Genomic DNA, 21943 nt, shown 5'->3' with positions numbered 1-21943 from the left:
GCATGCCTGAGTGTGTGCGCACACCTGTTTGATAACAACAGTGTGCAAGGAGTGCACGCTAAATTGTCCCTCACTTTTGTGTGTGTCTGTGTGATTTTGTTTATCAGTGTGTCTGTCAGCCAGCCTGTCCACCTGTCCATTTGATTCTACCTCGCATCTGTTTGTTAGGTGTCTATATAGGTGATATAGTATAGGTATTTGAATGCTTTGCTTATCCTAGTTCAGAGCTGGGCTGTAACTGGGGAGGGGGAGGGGGGGGGCACCTCAGATGTCACCAAGCTGAAATGATACAAGACTCATATGATTCAGAACATCTGTCAGCATAAATTTGTTTTTGTCATACTGTGTATTTTGCACTTTAAATCACACTGAAAGCAGTATTTGCACCGCTTCCAGCAACAGCTTACTGCTTCATTTACAACTTCATCCAAACGTCCAAATCTGAGAGACACGATTCTCTAAAACATGGTGAACCAATGCCACCAGATGATTTTTGTTTCTCCTGCAGCTTGTCACAGTCAATTGCATCACAATGCCACTCGTATATTTAATTAGCGGCAGATTCTCTGAGTTGTCACTGATAGCTAGGCAGCTGTAAGAGAACCAATCAGCAGAAATTTGAGGTACCTGCACTGATTTTTTTTTTTACCAAGAAAGTTGTTTTTTTTAATGTTGACTAGCAGACACAGTTTAAATTAGAATACACTCGAATCACCTATGTACCACTTTTTTTATGATTTCAATGGGACATTTAAAAAATCTGCCATAAATGAAGAAGTAAATGAGAGTTCTCTACTAACCTGCTTGTCGCTTAAGCAAGCTTCTTCATTAATGTTTAATCTGCATCTACCAATCAAACCTTCCCCTTCCAGTGTGACATTTTTAATTGTCTGCTTTGTCCAATCGACAATCGAAACACCAAGTATTTCAATTAAGGAAAAGCAGAAAATCCGGACACTGCAGGAGCTGAAGCCGGAGAGCATTTAGCATTTTTTTTTTTTTTTTTTTACATCTGTTTTTGATTTGAAATGTCCAAAGTGATTGAATAAAAACAGCTGCTTATTATTTGCTTGTTCAGACAGTTAATTTATCATCTCAGACATAAATGTACAGCATTTCACAAGCGGTGCTTCCTCAGGAGACTATGATTTATTAAAAAAAAAAAAAAAAACACAAAATGAATTCATTTGCAACATCACTAGTTTCAATATTTATCCCAGAGTTTACTTTCAGTTGTAGGTCTTGTATTGATGGACAGTTTCATTTTAAGGCATAACAGTCCATCATTTAATGTCTAAACACCTGCATCACTCAAAAAAAAAAAAAGTGATTTTAGGCATTCAAAGCTTTAAGACTGTAGTATGCAATTTACACTTTAGGACAATCTAGACTCAGAGAAGAGTCTGTTTGATAAATTGTGTTCCCTGCTTATTTCAATGGAGGGCATTCTTTCCTGAAATTATATGGATTTATTTAATGAGCACTAGTCAGAGATGTTACTGGAGGAAAATACAGATTTGTACCTAATGAGCTTGATGCATTTATTGCTGTGAATGAGCCAATGAAGAGTTTTACATGGAAACAGCATAAGAGAGCAAAATAATTCATAAAATTAAAAAAAAAAAGGGATCTCATATCCCCCTCCCACCACATGTGTTAAATTCTGAGCTGCACTGCTCCAGGCCAAAGTGAATAAGCAACATGTTTGTCAATACAACCCAAGGAAGTGTCCAGAGGAGAAGACTGAGACAGGGGAGTACAGTAATCGCTCCAAAACAGCGGCCTCTGATCTCGTTAAAGACTAATTGATGTTCTATGTTAACGAGCTTTACCTTAATTAGTGGTATTAAAAAGAACACTGGGTGCCACGTGTGGAGACGTTGGGAGAGGGTTTTGGGTGGGCGGCAGGACTGAGGAAACCATCCACTAATGTTGCATCAAGCAAATGATGAAAGGGCAGGCGGGAGTAAAGGAAAAAGGAATAAGGAAACCTTGCAGAGGAAGTTACAGGTTGCAGGGGTGAGAGTTTTGACGGAAAGGACTGAGGCGATAGGAGCCAGGGGGATTGGCAGAACCAGAGACAAGTGAAGGGGTGACTAAGTTAAGCTTGAAGGTTTTCTGTGCAAAAGTCAAAGAATCAATGAGATGAAACTGATGAAGAGCAGGGGCTGAAGAAAACAAGTATACAAATGTTCACTCTATTCCTCTCTTCATCTCTTCTCATGTGCTTTCCAACTATGTCCCCCCTCTGAAATTAAATTCCAACTCCCCCATCTCTTACTCTCCCCTCTCCCCTTCATTTTGCTGCCTTTCTGAATCTCTTGCCCAGTTCTCCCCTCATGCCTCCTCTCCACCTCCTCCTCATCCTCACACCTTCTCTCATCTTCTCTCTCCCTCAACACCTGCTGTCTCTCTCGTCCTCGTCCCTCCCCTCCTGCCTGCCCCCTACTCACAGCTGGTACAGTACAGCTCTCTCTGGGTAACTGTACGACAGATCAGCAGAGAAGGGGGCTCTACTAACACTGAAGGGAACACTTTACGGGCAGCAGTGCATGCAGCACACTGCTGCGGTACGGCTGTGCGTAAATTTCACAGGGTTTTTGAGGGAAAGTGATAAACTGTACAGAGCATGTCACCTGTGGGTGAAAGAGCTGATTGAAATGGATATCAGCTACAGAATTCAGCTGGGGGGGGGTGGGATGGGAGGTGTGTGTGTGTGTGTGTGGGGGGGGGGGGTAAACACCCTACAGAAATCGGGAAAACAAACACATTAATTCCAATTTCCATCTGAATAAATGTTGGCCTCACAATGCATTGCCACTCTCAAACACTGCAGCAAATCTGTAATAGAAGCAACACTGTGCCTCTCCATTTTACAGGTCAACAGCATGAGCTTCTCCATTGGTGGTCTCTTTGGTCCAAGGCCCCCCTTTTTTTTTTTTTTCTAGAAAATGAGCGATGACGATGGTGCCTGCGTCTGTTATTCGCGCTATTAAAGTACCATAAGGCAAAAACAAAAGTTATTTGGGTACCCAAAGGGGGTGCAGAAAATCTACCTACAGAGTGAAATCTCTCTCACATACTCCTTCACGCAGCTGGAGGGAAAAAAAAAAAGAAAAAGAAACGCCTGTTCCAGCTGTCTGAGAATGTTTGAGGCAAGTCAGCCTGTTGGGGGAAGATTCCTCGGTGGCAACAGAGGGATAACTGTGTGCCGCCATACGCCCAAATATTCAGCGTATCGGGATATAAATAGATCAAGAGGAAAAACTGATCGGCAATCTTGCGGGCTTAGCGCTAGCTATGCAAGACGAGCGAGCAGACGCGCTCACACACAAACACGCGCACGGACTAACGTTGACCACGCAGCCCTGAGAAAATGAGCATCAACAGATACGATCATCTCAATTAATACATCCGCAGCAAAGTGAGGGGGAAACTGCAGCCAGCGCCGGTGTTTAAAGACTTAAACGGAACCCAAACTCTGTCTTTATTAATAATGCACAGAAAAATCCTGGCAGACAAAATCATAGCCTAAAGGTTTAGTCTATAAGATTAATTGAACTGCCGGTAAACTGTGTGTGTGTGTCTGTATGTGTGCGTGCGTGCGTGCGCGTGTGTCATTAGACTATCTATCCCATCTGCTGTAAGGAACATATGCGTTAAGGTGCTTCTGAGTTTTCAGGCGCAGCAATGACAGAGGGGTCAAAGCCCCGGTGCGCCGGCCGTTTCTACCTCTCCATCCCCGGGCCATCCATCTCTCCATCACTAACGTCCGTACAGATGCCGACACCCGAGCCCCCTATTCCTGTCTCAATGACGCGTAGCACCCGCTCACTGCCCGAGCCGCAATTAATCTAAGCAGCAGAGTCTGTGTGCGTGGAGTGAAGCAGCGAAAGAAAAAAAAAATACCTCCGCACTGCAAATATCATTAGAATAAATGTACTTACTGTTTTTCACCAGCCTTTCCCCCCTCTTTTCCTGGGTCCCTCCATCCTTTTTCACATCCTTCCTTTTTGAGGTATCCGTTTTGCGGGTGTCCCCCCCTCACCGCCGCCGCCGCCACACACAGACACACGCCGTGAAAATATATATCTAAATATATATATGTTCTACATGTATTCAATTTCTCCGATCTCTCTCTATTCCTCTCTCCCTCCCTCTCTCCTCTCCTCACTCTCTCTCTCCAGCTCTCCCTCTTTCCCCGATCTTTTGTTAAAATTCAGTATATGCGCCCCGTCACCTAGCAACCGTCAACCTCTCTCTCTCCCCCCTCTCTCTCTCGATTTCTCCCCCTCCCTCCCTCTCTCCATCACTGGCGACACGTGTTGAATGCTAAACTTAGCGGTCCGGAATAAAATTAATAAAGGGATGGACGCTCTATATCTCCCTCTTTCTCTGCCTTCCCCGTCTCCCTCTTTCACTGTCGCGCGTATCATAATGCAATATAAATATTTACTAGAACCACTCAGCCCTCTCATTGCCCCACCACCCCGCACCCCCCCACCTCCCTTGCGTCCCTCCGCATTTCCCCTCCCTCACTCCCTCCCTCCCTCCATCCATCCATCACCGGCTGCCTCCCTGCATCCCTCCCTCGCCGTCCTGCCTTTTTTCCCTCCTGCCTCCTATCGCCTCTTTCTGCTTCTCCAAGCAAAACGGAGGCGCCACACCAGCGTTTGTGGATCCACATGTGAGTGTCACCCTGCCTGGTGCGTCTTTGCGTTGCATGTAGTGTGTGTGTGTGTGTGTGTGCCAGAGAGAGAGAGAGAGAGAGAGAGAGAGAGCATGTGAATGAGAAATCTTTACTACAGTAGCATGTCAGTGACCATGTGTGAGCAGCTTGCAGAGGATCAAGGAACATAAAGTAGGATCATAACAGTGCAGCTCAGTTAGGCCTGGGAGCTGAAATTACAAATTTATATTAAAGTAACTTTTCATAACCATTTGCAAACAGAAATGCAAATGAAACAGTGGGATATAGAGTACATTGCTTTATCTTTTCTTTAAAATTCTCTCTCACCCTAAAATGAATTTGTTACATTTAGAAGGTGTTGTTATCTCCATCTGTGTGTAATCTCAGATCAGCATTAATCAATGGAGCAATAGTTAGCCTCAGATCACCAAGAGACTCTGGAAACGATCCTGTGATTGGAGTTTAACCTTTCCAGCAGACTTTGTGCTGTCTTTTGAGATCATGGGCAAAAAGTAGACAAAAACAGAAAGACAGAAGGAGTCTCGTTGTATTGATAGATTTATATACTGCAGCTTAGTAAATAAAGGCACAGCTCACATCCATCTAACTGAGCCATCACCAATTTGAAACTTATCTGTGTGCACACAAATTGCAGTTGTGTAGATGCAGACTCAGACAAATGGCTAGAGGTGGTGTCTCCTTTATCAGGCTTTGAACAATCTGTCCTAAAGATCCTGCATCACACAGTCATCATCACTCAGGTTTAGCACAAAGTGTGCATGAAAAGTTGCACTAAAAAGATTTTGTCGGTAAAGTGTTGTTTTATAATTGCAATATGTAAGTTATAAAAAAAAAAAATGTCCAAAAATATTCTGAACGGATAAATGAATTTGTGGTAATCACAACTTTAAAAAAAAAGAGAAAAAAGAAAACATCTCTTCCCAAAATCGGTGTCTTCATTATGAGCCGTAAACTGTTTTCACACAGACTAAACCTCCTTAGGAAAAACATCAACTCTTGAAATCTCAGAGATGAAAGTTGGTAAAATAAAACCAAACTATGTGCATTGTTGGTGAACTGAAAACATAAGAATTTTGATGGTGAATTAGCTGATTTACTACAGGTAAAATTAGGATAAATGGCACATATGTTCACCTACAGCTGCATTACCGTGATCACAACTAACAATTACTTTTACTGATCCTTTTCCCACTTATTGTGATCACTAACTGCTTACTCATCTGTAAATGAGAGATAAGTTGATGAGACCTCTGGTTATATCTTACTGGTTTTGTCTGCCTCTCAAAAAAAAAAAATCAGTGGCGATGGCACTGACTAATCACACTTAAAAAGCAAGAGAACCTTTAAATATTTGCTTGACCAAAATAATGGATTACAAAGCTACTTCCACAAACACATACATGTGCACTTCCCTTCCACACACACACATCTACCCACCAGCTTTTTTCCACTCGGGATATTTTGTGATGGAGTGATGTTGAGCTAGGTACAAAAAATTAAGAGCATAAATGACTCCTCGTTAATCTACATGCACACTGATCTGTAGTCAGTTTAAGGACACGTTCCGTATGGCAATAAAGGTTAGGATGTAAGGCGATGAAGCTGATCTGTTTGTCCCATCCCAGCGATTAGGCTCCAGATGGTATAGAAAGACTGGTGGCCACTGTTCCTGGGCCATATGATTTGCGATAAGACAGCCATATCTGGTTTAGTGGTGCGTTCACTGTCATTGCCGTGGTATTAATAGGCCAGATACATATCAGCTATTCCTATTTTCTGCTACGGGGGGGAGAAAAGGTGAACCAGCAGCTGTGCTCTTCATATTCCTCTTGTTATCTGTATTTGCCACATGCATTCATCTTCATTTGCATTCATCAATCAATTCATCATCACAGTTCGCTCGTGTGCTCCTCTCTCTCTCTCTCTCTCTCTCTTTCCTCCTGTCCCTGCAGTGGGCTCTCCGTTTTGCCTGGGGCCTATGGAGATATTTGAGTGGTAACATTAGAGTTTATGAGGCATGTGATGGTATGCATCATCACTGTATTTATTCCTCAATGCGTGTCGGCATGCATCTGTAGTACACAAAGACCTACACTTTCTGAATGCGTGTAGTTACAGTGTGGGAACATGTTCTCCTCTGTTGACAAATAAAGGTTGGACGTACAATTGAGGCACATTGCTTTGCTGATGTCTGTTTGTTTTCCAAGGTACACCTGCTGTGTGTGAGTGTATATGTGTGTTTGTGTGCTGGAGAGTGAGAGAGTGAGAGACAGTTTGATTTTTGCTGTTTGGTGTAATCTGATGTGACTAGGTTCTCCTATCTCTATTTACGCATCTGTTTAGCTCTGAGCTAACAATCAAACAGTAAGGTTTCCTCTCCCTCCTTCTTTTACAATCTCTCTCTCTCTCCTGCAAACACATACACATACAAATACACATATACTTTGCACACAGATGCAGAGAAACACAAGGATGAAACTGCCTTCTGTATGGTGGACCCCATGAAAATATTTCTACTTAGATTATATTCATGTTTTGCTAAAATATTATTTAAAAATTGATATTTCTTGCTTTGATGATGGCCAAATAATTCTTAAACCATTCTACAGACCTCCTCAGAGGTTTAAAACGGAACAAACCCAGTGGGTTAGGCTCTTCCTATAAAGGTCTGCAGACAAGTCAAAAAGGGACTAAAATCAGGCACAAAAAAAAACACTATTAAAAATGAGGGAACACTCAATCATCACAGACTTCTGTCCAATTAGGAAGTGAAAACCATTGTGAATCCATGCATCACCTGCTTTAGTGTAAATGTAAGTGACAACAGGCACACTGGAGAGGCGACAACAAGACAACCCACAAAAAGGGAATAGTTTGGCAGGTGGTGGCCTTTGACCTTTGATCTCTCCTGTTCCCTCCCGACTGATTTTTCTCTGGTTTTGTGTTCTTGTGGCGATAATCTTCAGAGATAAAGAAAACTCAAGAATTATTGTTCGCCATGTCTGGTGAATAATAGTTCGCACTGTTTCTCTGCTGTTGGATGATGCAACAATTAGGAGAAAATTATACTAATACCACACACAATTAAATACTGCAAAGTATGACAGACATAAACATATTGTTGCAAAATATATTTAAAGTCTCAAATGTAAAATGCAGTGGTAAAAAATGTTTTACTGTGTATTACATATATCACCACTTGCGTATTTAAGTGTAAGCAGCATTTTCCTGTTCTTTGTTAATGAGGAGCTAATATCAATATATTGCTTTATATTCTGTTGGGTCATTAATCTAACAGTGGATTTTATTTAGTCATCATTATGCTGTCTTTTTTTATTTGCAATAAGCAGAAGTACAGAACACAGAATTGTTGTGAAATGGAAATCGTCAGCTAAAACCTTAAAACTGTGCATAGATAATATGCATAAGTACAGTATTTGAAATGCATATAGCCACATTCCAGAATGACAGTTTTCAGAAAATTATAACCAAGTACAGTACTGTGTTCAAGTCTTGAGCCTCCCTTCATTGCTTTATATTTTGCTCCCAAGTATCCAGACTTTCTTGTAGTGTTCTTAAGCAATAGTTCAAGGCTTTCTGGAGGGCTTTCACAGTTTTGAAACTAGACAAGTGAAGGACAAAAGAAGAAGTGGGAAGCCCAAGAAAACTATCTACAGCAGATAAACTTTAAGCAACAGGAAAAAAAAAAAATCCAGCAAAGACATTGACACAGGATCTGAGAGATGCATCTGTACATTCAGTTTATCCATGTGCTGTTCACTGAAGCCTCATCAGAAATCGATGGAACGGATGGTTGTCAAGAATCCATTCTTAAGAAAGAAGAAAAGGCTGAGGAATGCAAAAAAAAAAAAAAGAAATAAAGGTACAACAGTGACTGTTTGCAGCCATCTGTAAAACATGGTGGAGGCTTCATCATGGTTTGGGGCTGCATTTCAGCCACTGGTGTTGGAGATCTTATCAAAATTGATGGAATTATCAACGCAGAAAATTACCGTCAGATTTTGATCCACCATGCAATACCATCTGGAAAGTATCTGATTGGTAACTGCTTTATTTTTCAGCATGCCAATGATCCCAAACACACTGCCAATGCAGTAAAAGCATACCTGGATGGAAAAACACACAGTGGAACACTGTCAGTCATGGATTGGCCTCCCCAGAGCCTGGACCTCAACATTATTGAAGCAATGTGGGTTCATCTTGACAGAGAACAGAACAAAGGCAGCCAACATCCAAATAAGAGCTTTGAATGCCCTTCAAGAAGCCTGCAGAAATATTCCTGAAGACTAGCTAAAGACATTTGAAGAAAGCTGCCTCAGAGCATTCAGGCTGTGTTGATTAAGGTGGTCATAGGAAATATTGACTTTCAAGCTCATTACAATTATACAAACTCTGTTTTTGGCCTTATACACTGTATTTCCGTGTATTTTTAGACACATTTAAATAAATCACTGCATCTATTTCCCATTTTCCTAGCAAAATTTAAAGAAACGCAAATTAACTGTAATTTAATCAAATATCGTGAATGTGAATTATTGCTTCAGTTATTATTTGAGATTATTTTCTCCAGTTTATTCATTGTTCTTACATTTGCTTCTTTGTTTTTAATAAACTAACCAATAGCACATGTTATAAAAGATTAGGTCATTAGTTCCTTAAATGAATGGCAAAATATTAATTGGAAAATGTTGTCAGCATATCACACATTTTTGTGCAAGAATGCATGCATGGTTCCAGCTGCCAGCATTTGCTGCTTCTTTATTTTTTTCATGTATTTATGTTTTTGTTTGCTTTTAGCATTTCCTTCATTGAGTACTTTTACTTCTAATATTTTAAACATGCCCATGTCATCTTGCTTATTTTTTATTATTTTCAATGCAGGGCTTGTAATGTAATATTTTTTTTGATTATGGTAATTATACTTGATAAGCAAGTACTGCATCTGAATACCACTGCTTTGTATTTATGTGCTGTTGGGAAGATCCAACATCTGTGGCTGCTTAGCAGCTTTGTTTTCATTTTCTATTTTATTGAAAAAATCCAACCCAGAAGACAAGTGATAAACAAACATGGCTGGCCTGCAGATTAACAGCCAACACAATAAGCCTGACAAACTCTACTTAAGACTCTTCCTACCCACAAGGAGCGTGTTCATACAAGAGTTGTTTTTACTTTTCAGTGACAAGAAATTTGTCACCAAGCCAGTTCTGTAAGATTTGTCATTTAGGGATTAGATGTTTTCCAGGATTTTGGTTTCCTAAAACAATAAAACAAACAAAAAACATGTAAAAGCAGGGAGACGCAGGAGAAACATGGATTGGAGAAAACATCTGTAATTCACTTGGTGTCCAAGGGGGTGAATTGTTTGAACATTAATAAGCATAAACATAAATAAGCATTTACATTTACAGAATATTAGGGGTGATTTGTATTAACTGGAGGCACAGGTTTACAGTGGTTAGCACTGTTGCCTCACAGCAAGAGGGTTTGTGGTTCAAACGGCCAGCTGAGGGCTTTGTGTGTGGAGTTTGCATGTTCTCCCTGAGCCTGTGCGGGTTCTCTCCGGGAACTCCGGCTTCCTCCCACAGTCCAAAGACCTGCATGTTAGCTTATGTGAGTCTGAATGACTGTCTGTGTCTCTGCTTGACCTGTGCAGGGTGCACCCTTCCTTTCACCCTATGACACCTAGGATTGGCAAACCTGAATTTGGAGGCATGAATGGACTAATGTATTAACCACTGTTAGTCATGTAACACATTTGCTTAGCAAGCGAAAGGCTGCTGATTTGATTCCAGCTGGAGACAGAAATCCCCTTTGGGGGTTGCGTCAGAAAGGGCATCCGCAGTAAAACTCTGCCAAATCAAACAAGCAGTGCTACCTGCTGTGAAACAGGAGCAGCTGAAAGTAACTTTAGTAAAAATACCATCACCAAACTCCCACCAATGAAAATTACATTTTTATCCTTGTGAAAGCTTAGTCCTCCTAAAATTTCCTCTTAGCATAACCAAAAGCTGACCGGGGTGAAACAATAAACCCACAATCATTCAAAACTTTAAGCCTTTGTGGAATTTAAACGTATGAGTCATATGGACTTTGTTTCTGCTGTAAACTCTTACATGGTGGTCTACGGAGAAGGATTTGCTTTTGGAAAAGCCTCAAGAGGTCATTCAGGGAATGGCAGTTTTTCACACTGAATTCATTGCATTCATTTGTCAGCCCCAAAAGTCTGTGGCCAATTCAGATGGCATAAGGTTTCATTTGCACCAAAACTAGATTTCTAACTACAGTTGGTTCTACAAAGCACTTGACAACACACCATACACCCTCTGTAGCAGGAGAACCTGTGAGTGAGTGGAGCTTGTCAGTGAAGAGGGAGAGTGCGTGAAGGCTGCAGGAATATTTACAGAAGGCATAGTGTTACATTTAAACTGTTTTAATTGTAAATAAACCACACTTTTATAGCGCTTTAAAATGTATTTCTCATTTACCCCACACACAAACACACGCCAGTGCCTCCCAATGGCCGGGGACTAAAACGTTAACCCTACTATTAGTGGACAATGTGCTTGACCACCTGAGCCATAGCCACCACCATGAAAGAGTAATTTTATAGAAAAAAAAAATATGTAATGAGTTTTTAGGGGTTTAATTAATGCCAGAAGAAGGATTTTAACAACCTAACCTCCTTTCAGCACCTGCAGACACACAAGTAAAGAAATTACTGGAGTCTAACTAAGACTAATTCAAATTGCAGTTAATCACATAAATTATAGGTTGATTGTAAGAGAAGGAGATCAATGATAAGTTTTGCATCGAGTGAGTTATTTCCACTGAAACGTAGACATGGCATATTTTATATCCAGGACAGGGGAAGACCACAAGGAGGGAGAGATTGAGGAGTTGTGAGAAAGCTTAGAGTCTCAGAGGAGTGGTGTTAGACTGGCAGTGTACTCTACCTGAAATTGAATTTGGCGTGCTCATGTAGGCCACATGACAGAGGATCAGCCCTCAAACACCTTGCAGTGTTTGAGAGCTGATCCTCTGGTAAAAATATTTCCTTTGCCTTGTTCACCAATTCACATTTGGTTTTTGGTTTTTTCTTTTAAATATCCAGTTCTGTTGTTTTCTCTCAGTGTGACTGGCAAGTTCCTCCATCTGGCATAGATGTCATTAAACAAACAGATCTTGAGCCACAGGGAATACACTGAAATTTCCACACAGTGCCGCATTCAACAGTTGTTATGAAACCACTAAATTATATTTATTTTAGAGTACAGTACGAGCTTACAGTGTGTTGGGAAAAACTAAATGTTATTAAAGAGACTGGAGAAGGGGTTTGGTAAAGTAATGTGAAGGGGCCATAGAGCATTGTCATGTTTTTAACAAAGCTAGAGATGGCTTTTCTTCTTTCTGCAAATTTCTCCACCTTGCAAATTACTCTATATGCGTGCTTTTACTTTGCATTCAGTCACTGAGTCCATCCCTCTCTCCCTTTTCCTCTCATTCTCACAAACCAGGCCGAAAGTGAGGGAAAGTGGCAATTGAATTTCCTTTCAGAGCAGTGTGTGGAATAGGAAAAAGTGCAGGGCCACAGTGCTAGACTCTATCTCACGCAGACACTGAACGCAGCCTTAATCCATTCCCTTGCCCTTCCCCTTCCACACACACTTGTCTCCAAATCCCCTCCACTCCATTCCTGGAATAAATTATTTCATTTCTTTTTGGTCCGCAGCATTTTTATTCGTCTCAGTGGCATGCCTCAACTTCTGTCCCTGTGGAAAGCCCTGATGAATGTGTTGGGCTCACAATCTCTGATCATCCCTGCTCTGAACGTCTTTAGATACACACTAGCTTCTGGCTGCCTCCAGTGCACATAAGAATTGCCCCCCACCCCCCCAATCCCTCTGACTCATAAATACACAAAGGAATAATGCAAGCTATAGAATAGATCTGGATCTTTTATCTTTTTTCTTCGCACACACAAACTCTGTGGAGACAAAAAACACATTTTCATTCTTCTCTGTGGATATGAGCTGTCGATGTTGCTCCTTGTTCTGGTTAATAATGACATTTAAGAACACAACATTTTCAAATAATATCTATAATTCATTGGGGGAACATATGTTCAGAAATGTATAGACTAATGTGCAGAATTCAGTCTACACTGCTGAGCTCATGAAGATGGAATAAAGCTCCAAATTAATTACTCTTTTTTTTTTTTTATGTATCTAATTGTAGTCAAGACAAGAGAAGAACGCATACGATAATATACATGCAAATGGGTTACAAATTAAAGGAGGATACTAACCCTCGTCTTAAAAACTGCAGCGATGGGATCTGCTGCCTCTGTCATGTTCTGTGGACATTTTGCTGGTGTGTTTGTGCTGTTAGAAGAACGGTTGCTTTCACCTTCATCCCTTGATGAAATATTCCTATCCCGATGGGATAGTCTTCCAGGATGCCAATGTACCCATCGATAACAGGCAAGCAAGTAATATTTATTTATGCAGCACTTTTAACATAGAAGACGTTCAAGGTCTTTACAGTGGCCAAAAAAAGCACACCATTCAAAACTGGAATAAAGAATAATAAAAATACCAAAGTTAGAAAGAACAAGGGGTGACTGAATGTTTTGGGGAGTATGAAATTCGTGTCAGTTACATACAGTGATTTTCACAGTTACCAAGCCAGATGAACACCTGTAGATTTTATACTGAAGTGTTAAACATCTCCAACACCATCATCAATACACCAAATGAGGGAATATCATTTGGTAGAATAGCACTCCATCCCTCCAGCAGAGTTTTGAGATCAACTATATGGACATAAGTAATAGGCCACCTATTATATCACCTATAGCAGCTGCTCGGCCATTTAAACCCGTGTCATGAAGCTCCTGGTGCACACCATCTGTGTTGATGTTAATGCCATCAGGTTTGGAATTGTTCAGTTATTGAGTAATTTTACGTGGTCTGCCACTTCATGGCTGAGTTGCTGCGTTTCCTAAAGGTTTGCATGTTGCAATAATACCACTTACAGCTGATCGCAGAACATCTAGTGGGGAAAAAACTTCATAAACTGTCTTGCTGCAATGATGGCATCTTACGCTGGAATTCATTGAGCTCTTTAGAAAAACCCATCCTTTCACAAGTGTTTGAAAAGGCAGATGGCATGGCTAGGTGCTTGATTTTACATACCTGTGGCAATGGGACTGAAAACACCTGAATTCAAATATTAAGAGGTGTGGTCCAGTACTTTTGTTCATATAGTATACTTGTAGAATCAGTGCTAGCTGTCATTCAAGCTATTCTGGTGGCACGTGTATCCACACACCTTACTAAGATACTTGCTTTTTCCATTTATTTATCACTTGTTATATGAGTACAATATATGTGCACGTGCCAATGGTTGGAGGAATTAATGATGACAGTCATACATTTTCTTGTGGCAAGTTATCATACCGGGCTGCCGTACTGATTGGCGTGTCCTGGAACCCTATCTGGAGCCCTAACGATGTCGGATAAGACGCAATCTACCTCACTGGTGTGCACATGTATTTCAAGATTGGGATTCGATAAGGATAAGTGAGCGCTCTGTTTCATCGAGGTCACCGAGGAATTCACTTCTAGCTTGTAACAACACACCAGAAGGTGCACATACACACACACAGAAACCACATTCCCCTAGCGAGCAGTCCTCCAGTGGTATCAATTAAGGAGGAAGTCCAATCAATGTCTTAGCACCAGCCTGATACTCAACTACAAGGAGATTAAGACTAGGCTTACATCTTAACACAGTAGAGTGAGCAACACAAAAATATATACAAAGGCCCCACATGCACAGCACATAAAACACACAGCACATAAAACACACAATATAACATCACAACACACAAAGATTTTAGCACAATAACTAGCCTGCTTTTTGTCTGCTGTGCAGCTGCATCAGGCAGTGTTTGTGCTTTGAGAGACTCTCTGAACAGAGGACATTAATGGTATGTGTACTTTCTATTTTTCTCACTGTTATTTTTCTCCTCTTGTCTCTCCCTTTGCTAGGCTAAAGTCTGACCTAAATACTTCAGGTTTTTGATGATTGGACCAAAAACAGAGATCAGAGGCGTCCAGCAGGCTTGTCGTGATACTGGAGAGAAGGAAGGGAGGCAGAGGATCTGGACACACTTACACACAGATTCTGGTACTTACCACACTTTGTAACTGTACAACACGGCGCTCATAAGCCAGTCAAACCTCATACTCACAGACTACTGAATTCATCATCTTAAAGCCTTACCTTCCACCCTACACTGAGATAAAAAAAAAAAAGCTGCAGCATATCAGCTCTTTCCCTTCACCGTTAAAACAGTAATCCACTGCTAAAAGTGGCCTGGGTAGGATGGGTCCATCATTCACACGCTCTGGGGGTGGGGCGACACCAGAGAACCTCTGACCTTGTCTTGTGACCACACCGCGAGATTGAAGAGCCGGTAATGCAGCGATGGCAGCTGGCCCACCACTTAATGATCTGCTTCTTCCTTTTTTCAGCTTAACACTGATCCATACTGCTCACCATTGTGTCCTCACATAGCCACACACAGATACATACAAACACACACACACACACACACACACACACACACACACACACACACACACACACACACACACACACACACACACACACACACACACACACACACATTGTCTTCCTACCACATACACACACAAAGACAATCAGAACAGGAAACAGAGGTCAAAGAACGGCTCACCAGTTTTTAAGTGCACCCATTTATTTTTCATGGAATGACGTGAGGGGATTTGATGGGTGAGAGCACGATGATGAAGTCCCTTCCAGTTTCATCGGCACCTGCTCCTTCATGCTGCAGGGAACGAAATAAAGATGGGCAGTTCTGACAAGAAGGACCCTTTAAAAATGTTTCAGTCAGGTGAAATTCAGGTCAAGTACTGCACAGCTTCTTCAGCTGAACTTCACTAATCATTCCTACAAGATAAATTAGAGTATATGATGGCTGTAATTGAGTTAGCTTTAGCTATGTATACCAGACATACAACAATACTTTTTCATATTAGAAATTAGAGCATAATGCTGTCATTTAAAATAATTACATTTAAAACTACTTTTTCCACAGTTCCTAACTCTTGGAAGTCCCTTCCTGTTTCAGGAGCTAGGGATGAGTAAAGTCCTTAGAACCTTGAATCGTGTTTTTCTGGTTCCTACATCGGGGTCGATACGCTCCAGTACAGGAGAAACCTTTTAGTTATTGGTCTAAATGTAATCGCAGCGTGAGCAGCTGCCACATTCAAAAAATCCATGTAAACAGCAGCTGTGTAAGGCCTCAGTCACGCAGGCCTAGAGACCAGTTGGCAACCCCATGGCAATCACTCATCAACTAGTTGGGGAATTTACATTTTTTCCTAGCAAACAAAATTGCCAGGGGGTTTCTAGGTCTGCGTTCAGCCCATATTCAAACAGGGGAAAATACAGTATGATGGTGACCCATCAAAATGATATTTTCGCTGACATCCTTGAGCATCCACACACAGTCAAACAACATATAGAGAAAATGGAGAAACTGAAACAGAATCACAAAAAGAGAAAGACCACAATCAAAGAAGTGCACCAAAAGAGTTCCACTATTCCAGTTAGCGTAATGGTATTATAGTGGATAACTGCACATTGAACTGCAACTTTTCTGGTGAAAACTCTGCTTTTCCAACATCACAGACATCATGAAACCCACACACAAACACACAGGTCTGATCATGAGATCCTAACTCTTATGTTTGCAGTTGTTGTTATGACAATTGTCAGTTTACTATTATGTCACATTAGCATTCTTATTAGCAATGCAAATGCAAACATGAAAAAGAAATTTAAGGTGAATTGAAGGTGGGAAATTTTTCTGAACATGTTTTAGAGTTATACATTAGATAAGGGTTTTCAGCACCTTATCTGATAGATATTTCACCTGGAATATGAAAAAAAAATAACCCCTTTGACAGATATAAATGCACAGAGAACACACTGTGATTTAAGCATGATTGACTCAGCCAAACCACCTGTGGAATGGAAAGGATTAAATTGTATTGCATTTATATCATAATCATAAACTGTGACCACATCTTTCCACCAGGCTGAAATGTTATTTAACTTTCACTTCTCCCTGTTTGCTTAAGCTGCCCAGTAAAAGCCTACAGTAGCAGGTTTTTTTTTTTTCAGTGAGCGGCAGACGTGCTTGAAGTTGTCGCTTCTTGGGTGCACTCTACTCAGGAGACCAGGACAGTTGTGTATCGGTCCTACGCAGCGCCTACGCCCAGCTTTGCAGACCATCATCTAAATGTTGTTTACTGTCACCAGGGGGCGAGGTCTGAAACAACTGGTCTGTGTTTTACTCTTGTTTATGTTTGTGCTGTTGTTGGTCTTTTACCCAAATGCAAAGAGGGTTATAAAATACAATAAACCTCGCAGTGGAGCAGAGTGTTAAAAACAATGAAAAGTGTACAATGCAGTGACTGGTTGCACTTCTCTTACTGCTTTTTTTCCTCCCTAACTTTAATGACTTTTTTCCTCTTCCCCCTCTTTATAGTGAACTGCAGTCCCTCCCTTCCTGTTCAAGCCAACTTTTTAACTAATCAGCATTTGACCTACATGTTGCACTACTGGGCTACACATTTGGATTTTTGGACTGCACAAAAGCAAGTCTGTGTAAATTATATCCTTAACTCTGCATAGCCAAGTACCTAATGTACACAAATGAGGTACTATGAATTCTATTTCAGGAAGCACCTTTCCCTAATCCAGACAGAGTATTTCTAGTAGTGAGAAAGGATGTTTTTATGTAAAAGTAGCTACTGGGTTCATCCCTGTCCAAAAAATTTGCATATTGAGATGTTATCACAATGGAAACTGATTCCAGATATTTATTAATACCAAGCATAAATGGAAATGGCTGTGGATCAAATGGTTTTGTCCAGGGCAAGTATCCTGGTCCTAGACCATATAAAATGGACTAAAAAAGCACTGATTATGGCAAATTTATAGTTCCAAAGTTGTGTCCATTTGCGTGGGTATTTGCCTGTACAGAGCTTACACAAAGGGGCATGCAACCTTTGTGAGCGTGCTTGTGTACAATCCGATACAAACCCAACAGCACATAGCTTGATATGGATGACAATGTCTGTCAGCTGAATGCTGATTGGTTGGAAAGTGAACCAGAACAGGGAAGGGGGAAGCAGCAGAGCTCACCATGAATGTAAAAAAGCACAAAAAAAAAACCCATCAAAGGTCAAAAATACAATATAAGAAGCACAGATGGCAGCTGCAGTGGACACAACATATTTAACACTCAGTTGCACTTCAGCTCTTGCACAGTGCTGTGAAAAAATATTTGACCCCGTCCTGATTTCTTAATTTTTCGCATATTTGTCACACTTAAGTGTTTCAATCATCAAACAAATTTTAATATTAGACAAAGATAAACTGAGTAAATACTAAATGCAGTTTTAAATGATGATTACATTTATTAAGGGAAAAAGTTATCCAGATCTACCTGGCACTATGTGAAAAAGTAATTGCTCCCTAAACCTAATAACTGGTTGATTTTCCCTTGGCAGCAAGAACTGCAATCAAGTGCTTGTGATAACTAGCAATGAGTCTTTCACATTGCTGTGGAAGAATTTGGGCCCAGTCTTCTTTGCAGAATTGTTTCAATTCAGCCACCCTGGAGTGTTTTTGAGCATGAATGACCTGTTTAAGGTCATTCCAAAGCATCTCAATCTGATTCGAGTCCAGACTTTGACTAGGCCACTCCAAAACCTTCATTTTGTTTTGTCAGCCATTCAGAGATGGACTTGCTGGTGTGTTTCCAATCATTGTCCTGCTGCATAACCCAAGTGTGCTTGAAGCTTCAGGTTATTAACTGATGGTGACATTCTCCTTCAGGTACAGAGCAGAATTCATGGTTCTATCAATTATGGCAAGTCGGTCAGGTCCTGAAGCAGCAAAGCAGCCCCAGACCATCACACTATCGCCACCATGTTTGACTGTTAGTATAATTTTTTTAAAGAAATGCTGTGTTAGTTTTATGTCAGATGTAACAGGACTTAAACCTTCCAAAAAGTTCAACTTTTTTCTCAAAGTCTTGGGGATCATCAAATAGTTTTTTGGCAAATGTGAAATGAGCAGTGGAACGGTTCACAGCCGAGTGTGAAGCGGCCGGCATTAGAATCAGCACCTCTAAGTCTGAGGCCATGGGAGGGTGGAGTGCCCTCTCCGGCTCAAGAACGAGTTCTTGCCCCAAGTGGAGGAGTTCAAGTATCTTGGGGTCTTGTTCACAAGTGATGGGAGAAGGGAATGGGAGATCGACAGACGGATCGGGGCTGCTTCTGTAGTGACGCGGACGCTGTACCGGTCTGTCATGGTGAAGAGGGAGCTTAGTGTAAAAGCGAAGCTCTCAATTTACCGGTCAATCTACGTTCCTACCCTCACCTATGGTCACGAGCTTTGGGTAGTGACCGAAAGAATAAGATCGCAAATACAAGCGGCAGAAATGAGTTTCCTTCGAAGGGTGGCTGGCCTCTCCCTTAGAGATAAGGTGAGGAGTGCGGCCATCCGGGAGGGGCTCAGAGTAGAGCCGCTGCTCCTCCACATCGAAAGGAGCCAGTTGAGGTGGCTCGGGCATCTGATTAGGATGCCTCTTGGCCGCCTCTTGGGTGAGGAGTTCCGGGTATGTCCCACCGGGAGGAGACCCCGTGGTAGACCCAGGACACACTGGAGAGATTATGTCTCTCGGCTGGCTTGGGAACGCCTTGGGGTCCCTCCGGATGAGCTGGAGGAGGTGGCTGGGGAGAGGGAAGCCTGGGCTTCTCTGCTTAGGCTTCTGCCCCCACGACCCGGCCCCGGATAAGCGGAAGAGAATGGATGGATGGATGGATGGATGGATGGATGGATGGATGGATGGATGGATGGATGGATGGATGGATGTGAAATGAGCCTTTGTGTTCTTTTTGTTCAGCAGTGGTTTTCGCCGTGGATGCTATTTTTTTTCCCAGTTTCTTTCTTATTGTTGAATCACGAGGTAAGTGAATTTTTTGTGACCTCTTGGTTGAGTTGTTTATGTGTTCTTGGAGTAATTTTGGTCGTGCAGCCACTCCTGCAAAGGTTCACCACTGTTCCATCTTCCATTTGTGGAAAATGGCTCTCACCATGGTTTGCTGGAGTCCCAAAGCCTTAGAAATGGCTTTGTAACCCTTTCCAGACTGATAGATGCCAATTACTTTGTTTCTCATCTCTTCTTGAGTGTCTTTAGATCTTTAGATGTGTTCCTTTTAAAAATCTTTCAGCCTACCACACTTTACCAGACAGGGCTGGCAGTAATCAGAGTCTGGGTATGGCTAGTGAAACTCAGTATTCCAAAAAAATGTAGTTAATCACAGTTAATTCGTGATTTGTGCCAAGGGTGGCACAAACAGTTATTAGGTTTAGGGGGCAATTACTTTTTCACACAGGTCAAGGTAGGTTTGGATAAGTTTTTTCCCATAATAAAAGAACTCGTCATTTAAAAACTGTTTATGGTATGATTTATTCTGGTTTATCTTTGTGTACTACTTAGATTAGCTTGATTATCAAACATTTTTGAGTGACAAATAAAACAAAGAAATCACAAAAGGGGCAAATACTTTTTCAATGCACTGTATGCTCCTTTCCATGACTGGCCAGAACCAACAACAGCACAAGCAAGAGTAGCCCATAGACTAGCTGTTATTGTCATTGCTCCTGGTGACAGTAAACAACTACAACATGCAGATGAAGGTCTGCAAAGCTGTCCATAGACTGAGTAGGACCACCGCAGAACCATGTTTTCCCCTTTAAATAAGTCCTGTCATGAAAGCCTCAACATGTTGGTGTTTGGTACCTAATGTGATAAGAGAGAGCTGGATCTGAAAGCAAGGACACTGCACACTCGCTGGCTTGTGGTTGAAGTCCTTCACCAATAAGTCTGTCCTCCTTTCTAACTCCAACAATAATAACTTATAATGCTGTATTTACCACGGCCTGAAACTACCGATTAAACCCATAAAAGTCTTGTAGACTTCTCAGAGGTGTTTTTGCGACAAAAGGAGTCGCCCCCTGCTGGACATTACTAGGTTTAAAGCAAGTCAATGCTGGCTTCATTTTTCAGACCCCAGAGGCTATATCCATCATTTATACAGTCTAAATTGGGCATGTGTTGTATGCCTTTCCATCATTTCCTGTCCTATCTCTTAAAAGATGACAGGAAATGATGTTTACTGAATTGTGCAGTAAACAGATCCAACTCTGATTCAGATTTTTCAAAGAAGCCTAAACTACAGCAAACATATGTGTCATCCATCATCTCAAAGCTCTGCCATTCCTCACCATAGTTCCCAAACAACCCTCAAACAACAGTTAAATAATCAAAGTAATGTAACTGGATCAACTGCTGAATACACACATCTGCCACCAGCAATCATCCTTTAAACTGTGGCAATGCATGTGCTGTCAGAGCCCTGTGCTGAATGTGGGGGAAAAAAATAAAATCCAGGCAGAGTTGAGCAAAGCACACCTTAGCTCTCTGAAGTGGCTTCCCTTCTCTAAACACTGATCTGATAAGATAGGAGCGAGCCCCACCAGGAATTTGTTTTCACCGCTCTTTCACTGCAGAGCGGATGATAGCAAAGACATGTGGAGAAGAGAGCCACTTCGGCCCTGTCTCCAGGCACGCTAAGAAAAGCAAGCGACTTCCACCTGAGAGGAGGAATCCAGGGCCGGTTATTGGTTTTGGCCCCTGTCAGATTGACCCTGAAAAACATCTGCTTTCCTTATTTCTTGGGGGTGGGACTTGGCAGTCACCGTCAGTTGTTGCTCACTTAAAAAGAGAGCAGCCCACAGCTCACGGATGGGCACGGACGAGAAATGACTGCTTCGATTTCACTATTCAGTGACTAAACACAGATTCAATTAAACCCAACTGAAGGTCATGAGGTAATACAATGTAAGCGAGTCTGCCACTGAGCTTAATGGAAGCTTTCATGGCTCTGGTAATACTTAATCCAATGGCCCTGTCTAGCTAGCCCTCTGTGGTTGGCCATTCATATACCCTGAGTGCTATCATAACCTGCTTGGAGAAAGCTGGGAGGTAAGGGTTTGACGAATATGCTTCAAATTTTGACT

General features: G+C 41.6%; 1 protein-coding gene across 1 annotated transcript in view; it reads right to left on the bottom strand.

Moving 5' to 3' along the window:
- The window catches only part of grin2db (glutamate receptor, ionotropic, N-methyl D-aspartate 2D, b), a gene marked incomplete at its 3' end in the record, with an annotated part of 48287 nt that extends 44070 nt beyond the window's left edge, over positions 1-4217 (bottom strand). The window contains exon 1 of the mRNA XM_030748939.1: positions 3948-4217. The remainder of the gene's footprint in view (positions 1-3947) is intronic.
- Between the last annotated feature and the right edge of the window lie 17726 nt (positions 4218-21943).

This window comes from Archocentrus centrarchus, chromosome 16 (genome assembly GCF_007364275.1).
Source record: "Archocentrus centrarchus isolate MPI-CPG fArcCen1 chromosome 16, fArcCen1, whole genome shotgun sequence".
Classification (NCBI taxonomy): domain Eukaryota; kingdom Metazoa; phylum Chordata; class Actinopteri; order Cichliformes; family Cichlidae; genus Archocentrus; species Archocentrus centrarchus.
This window is presented reverse-complemented; position numbering and strand designations above follow the sequence as displayed.